The 6,204-nt window shown below is 39.0% G+C and overlaps 1 non-coding gene across 1 annotated transcript; it reads left to right on the top strand.

Annotated features, from left to right (window-relative positions):
- Positions 1-5,581: 5,581 nt before the first annotated feature.
- Positions 5,582-5,688, top strand: LOC112818146 (U6 spliceosomal RNA). The gene has a single exon (XR_003206532.1). It is a non-coding gene; the product is annotated as a U6 spliceosomal RNA (small nuclear RNA).
- Positions 5,689-6,204: the final 516 nt, after the last annotated feature.

Raw genomic sequence — 6,204 nt, 5'->3', positions numbered from 1 at the left:
GACAGCTTCATCACCTCACTGGACATCTGAATACCACTGGACAAAATCATGCTTTCAGTTATTTGGTGTCACTCTTCATGACTACCAATATCAACTGGGCCTTCAACACTGCCAGCAATCTTTTTTTTTATTATTATTAACATAATGTATTATTTGTTTCAGAGGTACAGGTCTGTGATTCATCAGTCTTACAGAATTCACAGTGCTCACCATAGCACATACCCTGCCCTATGTCCATCACCCAGCCACCCCATCCCTCCCACCCCCCACCACTCCAGTAACCCTCAGTTTGTTTCCTGAGATTAAGAGTCTCTTACGGTTTGTCTCCTTCTCTGGTTTCACCTTGTTTCATTTTTCCCTCCCTTCCCCTACAATCCTCTGTCTTGTTTTTCAAAATCCTCATATCAGTGAGATCATATGATACTTATCTTTCTCTGATTGACTTATTTCGCTTAGCATAATACCCTCTAGTTCCATCCATGAAATGAAATGGCAAGATTTCAGTTTTTTGATGGCTGCACAATATTCCATTGTGTGTATATACATATATATCTGACATCTTCTTTATCCATTCATCTGTTGATGGACATCTAGGCTCTTTCCATAGTTTGGCTATTGTGGACATTGCTAACACTGTCAGCAATCTTAATGACTTCTCTTCTAAATCATCTTTTCTTTCTCTTGCGATAACACTGCTCTTTCCATTCCTCATTTTCATCCGAACTCCCTTTTGCTCTCATGAGTGGCTCGCTGCCTACTTCATAAAGAAAACTGAGAGTTTTGAAAGGTAACTGCCAGTATCTTTCCAATACCAGAACCACACCTCTGTTTGCCTGGGCACCCATCCCTCCCATTCTCTCTTCTGCATGAGTGCAAGAAAGAAGCATCCGCCCCCCCAGTAAGAAGTCAATCTCCCTTCTTTCTCTTGCATTTTTATCTTCTCCATCTACACCAGATGTTTTCATCAGTTAAATATGCTCAGTAGCTCTCAAAATAAAAATGTATCTCGAACTCACACCTAACCTCCCAGATAAAATACAGGACTCACCATTGAATTTGAATTTCAGAACAACAGTGAATTATTTTTTTAGGATAACCATGTCTTAAACATTGCACAAATCATCTTTTGGTGTAAAGTGTGTTCACAATATTGCATGGGCCATGCTTGTACTAAAAAAAAGTATTCATTGTTTACCTGAAATTCAAATGTAACTGGGTGTCCTGTACTTCTATTTGCTAAATCTGTCAAATCGACCCAGATTCCCATCTAGCCCCCACTTTATCTCTTAAATCTTCTTCATTGCCAAGGTCCTTTAAAAAGCTGTTTGAATGTGATACCTTTATTTACTCACTTCCTAGATGTTCTTTACCTGGTTTTCATTCCCTTCTCACCACTGAAATGACTCTTGGTAAAGTTGTCAGTGATCATACTGTTTCTAAATCTACAGATATTTTCCATTCTTCATTTTACTTGATCTCACAGTAGGATTTTACCTAGTTTATCGTTTCCTATTTGAAACAATCCTCTCTTTTATCTTTACTAAATAGATATATGCTTATCCTTGGCACAAAAATAGCATTGGAACCCACAGAAGTGAATTGAATTACCTAGTGTGAATATTGAGAATGAGGACAAAAAGGAGCCCAGTACTTAGACTGGAAAAACCCCATGTTAGGGGCGCCTGGGTGGCTCAGTCGTTAAGTGTCTGCCTTCGACTCAGGTCATGAACTCAGGGTTCTGGGATTGAGCCCCGCATCAGGCTCCCTGCTTGCCAGGAAGCCTGCTTCTCCCCCTCCCACTCCCCCTGCTTGTGTTCCTGCTCTTGCTGTTTCTCTGTCAAGTAAATAAAATCTTTAAAAAAAAAATTTTTTTTAAAGAAAAACCCCATGTTAGAGTTTAGATGGAGGACGAATGGCCTGCCAAAGAAAGAAAAGTAACAGCCAGAGAAGTGGGAGAGAACACACACACACACACACACACACACACACACACACACACGCATGTGTGTGTTTCTGTGTGTATGCATATCTAATTCTATCTAGAATTGTATGTTTTCAATACAAAGGAAGCTCCACTAAAGACATGGGTCCATGAGGCCAAGAAGAATCTCAGAGTACTGCTTTATTTCATCTCATCCCAATCCAGACCTGGAATTAAAGCTGAATAGGATACCTGATGTCCTCATTTATGGAACACATTCTTTTTTGAAGAATATTAAAGTGCTACACCAGATCATCATATCCATGATAACCCTAGCCCACTTGGAAAAAGTTGAGATCCCACTCAATTTACAATAACAACACAAATCATTATTTCTATGCACTTTTATTAACCTGATGCTTTATATCTATTTCCTCTAGTCCTTATAGAAATCTTAGAAGTTATCAGTGACACCATTTTAGAAAAGGAGAAATTGAGACTCAGAAATTTTAAGTAATGTGCTCAAGATCTCACAGCTTGTTAAGGGCTGAGTTGAATTTGAGTTCAGGTTTGTCTGACTCAAAAATCTGCCCTTTCTACGTCTTGTGAGCCAACAGCAGTGGATAGTTGCTTTCCATAAGTCTAAGGGGTATTTTGAATTCTGCTGTTATGAACCCTGAGGCCTCTGAGCAGCTCCAAGGGTCTGTGTGGGGCCAAAGTTGGGCCAAAGACATTTTGCTTTGGATCTTTCAATTACCTGCACATCCATAACTAAGATGTCACTTTCTACTGAATTCTGTTTTGTCATTTTCATCAAAAGGTAAACTGTGTAGAATGAATTATATCTGAGATTCATAACCTCATTGTACAAGGAACATTCTGAATCTACTTCTGACTGAAGACCGTGAGCAGGATTTGCCTTCGAGAGTTGGTGGGGGCCTGTCAAGTAAGCTCCAGAAACACTGGCATTAGACCAGTTGATAGGCAAATAGAGTATGGCCTGGCTAAAAGTAAATGATGGGGTAGCAGGCTACTTTCCCCACTTAGGTCTAAAAATCTCCTCTCAAAACCCAGATGAGCCTGAACCTGAGGCACTGGTATAAATTTGAAGAAAATATCTCTGAAAAAATAGGCATGGACCCATGGAATCCGGTTAAATAGCTTTTCAGGTGCATAAATATTTTCTTTCAAGTTTACTGCAACTGTAAATTCCTCCTTCAAGAGCGACTCGGTGATTCATGCTGGCATGGTTGTCAGTGGTCTCAATAATCACAGATACTCAAATGAGGAATGTAAAAGATCACATTTTTAATTTAAAATGATCTTGATGGGAATCAAACAGCTAAATTCTTTGCTCCTTTCCTGAATTCTTAGAAGGAAGGACTAACAGGGACAAGAAGATGTATTCCTTCACTTCTTGATTCTGCCCAATTATCCTTTTTCCCTCAGACATTTTGCTTTGGATCTTTCAATCACCTGCACGTCCATAACTAAGATGTCACTTTCCACTGAATTCTGTTTTGTTATTTTTGTCAAAAGGTAAGCTGGAACCCATGAGTGTGAAAAAATTGATCTGGTTGCTAATGGGATATAGTGGAAATAAGCAGTTTGACTGACTTCTTCACTCCCTCATATTAGCATTGCTACTTTTAGAGAAACTATTCCTGAAATGATTAGTGTAGGAGGATGGGTTTAGTCTTGTATCTTCTCCTTTAAAGCACTCAGAGTTAGAGATCCCAGAAGGATCAGTTTTCTCACTTGTACTGAAAATGTCACTCTAACAGTTATTTGTCTGCACAGTGAAGTTTTGAGAAATCTTTTGAATTTACCGCATTCACACCATTTTCCATCATGGTGCTAAAAATGACTAATGCGGCTTGGAGACTGGGAGACTGTGAGAGCCGATCATCTATCCCAATCATACACCAACACTCTCACACACTCACATACACACATGCTCAGCTGACGTGAATCCTTAAAGTTTTAAAATATCTTATATGCTAAATGGAATGTGGAGGCGTGTGGGATGCTTAAGTACATAGTTACAGTGTTGGTGTCACTCTGGTTGATTCTGCCAAAAAAAATTGGTCCGGTTGTTTGACTAAAAGACTCTTCTTGTTTTTAACCAAAGGGGCCACTATAATATGTGACTTAATTTTCTATTTAAAAGAATCTCTGGTATGAAAATGATCAAATGCATTATTTAATTTTATCTTCTCGTCACCTCTGAGAAAAGTGGGGTACAGCATTCCCCCCCCTTTTTTTTAAAGATTATTTATTTATTTATTTGACAGAGAGAGACACAGCAAGAGAGGGAACACGAGTAGGGGGCGTGGGAGAGGGGGTGGGAGAGGGAGAAGCAGATTCCCCGCTGAGCAGGGAGCCCGATGTGGGGCTCGATCCCAGGACTCTGGGATCATGACCTGATCCGAAGGCAGACGTTTACAACTGAGCCACCCAGGCGCCCCTAGCATTCCCTTTTTCAAATAAGAGGAAACAGTCTTAGGGAAGATGGTGATCTACCGAATGTCATGTATACAAAGGATCACTCTTTTTTAGGGGCCCTAATTAGTCACATAAGCCAAGTTAGGGTCACAAGAACCAAATCCCTTAAATAAATGTCATTTCCTTTCTTGATGAATGCTATTCTGATGGCTAAAGGGATTTTCACAAACACAGATATATCCTTCTCCCAGAAAAACATATGACAAAGTCTCCTGTGACATCATTCAGGGAGTGATGGAGAAGTGCATGGGCTGAATGATGGTAATTAGATGAAGTGGGAGCTGATTACATCCAAAAGGGGAAGATTAGTTGATAACTGGCAGTGAGTGAGTTCTCTAGGAACTTTCCACAAGGCTCTATTTTTGGTCCTGTCCAATTCACCAATTTTGTCAATTACCTGGAAGAAGTCTAGGAACTTGCTTACTAAGTTTGCAGATGACACAAAGCTAGTAAAGAAGTAAAGATTAGTAATTCACTGGGTGACAGAATCAAGTTTTAAAAATGTCTGTTATTTAAGATGATAAGTTGACATTTATCAAGGATAAAGATAAAGTCTTGCATTTAATTAGAAAAAAATTGTGATAGGATGAGTGAAACTGAATTGAGAACAACTGTTAAAAACAAAATAATAATAATAAAGCCTCAGGTTTTAATTGACCATAAGCACAATGCAACTACTGAAAAAGTCAACACAATCTCTCAGAGAGAGAGAGAAAGAGAGGGAGAGAGACACCAGGTTGATAAAAGTAACATCTTGAGTATTGTGCTTAATCCTAGAAGCCATACTATTGGACCATAGCCATCTCTACTGAGCACTTACTGTGTGTCTTAATTACTTCATTCTCATAACAGCATGATGAACTATATATTGTTATTGGCATAGAAACTGAGAACACATACCTAGACTGTCTGGATTTGAACATTGTACCTCACTGTTTCTCTGAATATTTCTCACATGTTGCAAAGTTGATATGTGAAGAAAATTAGACTTATTCTGTGGAACATAGTTATCAGCAGATGGGCAGACACAGGTTACATTCAAAGCGGAGAATTTTTCTGGGTGTTAGGTGATGCTGGTACATCTAGTTTTGGGTACAATGTTAGACTAGATGGCTTCTGCCGTTAACATCCAATTGTAAGATTCTAATTTATTGGGTGTTTGCTTTGGCAGCACATATAATAAAACTGGAACGATCCAGAGAAGATTAGCATGGCCCCAGCTTAAGGATGTCACTCAAATTTGTGAAGTGTTCCATAATTTTGAGCACTGGGCGTTATAGGCAACTGATGAATTATTGAACTCTACATCTGAAACTAATGATCTACTATATGTTGGCTAATTGAATTTGAATTAAAAAAAGATTCTAATTTATTGGGAGAAGACTTAATGTAACACAGTATTATAAACAGCAGCAACAACAAAAATCTTTTCTTAAAAATTTTTTATTGTTATGTTAATCACCATACATTGTATCATTAGTTATTGATGTAGTGTCCCATGATTCATTGTTTGTATATAACACCCAGTGCTCCATGCAGAACATGCCCTCTTTAATACCCATCACCAAGCTAACCCATCCCCCCACGCCCCTCCCCTCCAGAACCCTCAGTTTGTTTTTCAGAGTCCATCCTGTCTCCTGGTTCGTCTCCACCTCCGATTTCTCCCCCTTCATTCTTCCCCTCCTGCTATCGTCTTCTTCTTCTTTTTTCTTTTCTTAACATATATTGCATTATTTGGTTCAGAGGTACAGATCTGTGATTCAACAGTCTTGCACAAT

This window comes from Callorhinus ursinus, unplaced genomic scaffold (assembly GCF_003265705.2).
Source record: "Callorhinus ursinus isolate GAN/ISIS: 27379988/994484 unplaced genomic scaffold, GSC_fseal_2.0 scaffold2329, whole genome shotgun sequence".
In the NCBI taxonomy this organism is placed as follows: Eukaryota; Metazoa; Chordata; class Mammalia; order Carnivora; family Otariidae; genus Callorhinus; species Callorhinus ursinus.
The sequence above is the reverse complement of the archived record's forward strand: the minus strand, read 5'-3'. Positions and strand labels throughout refer to the sequence as shown.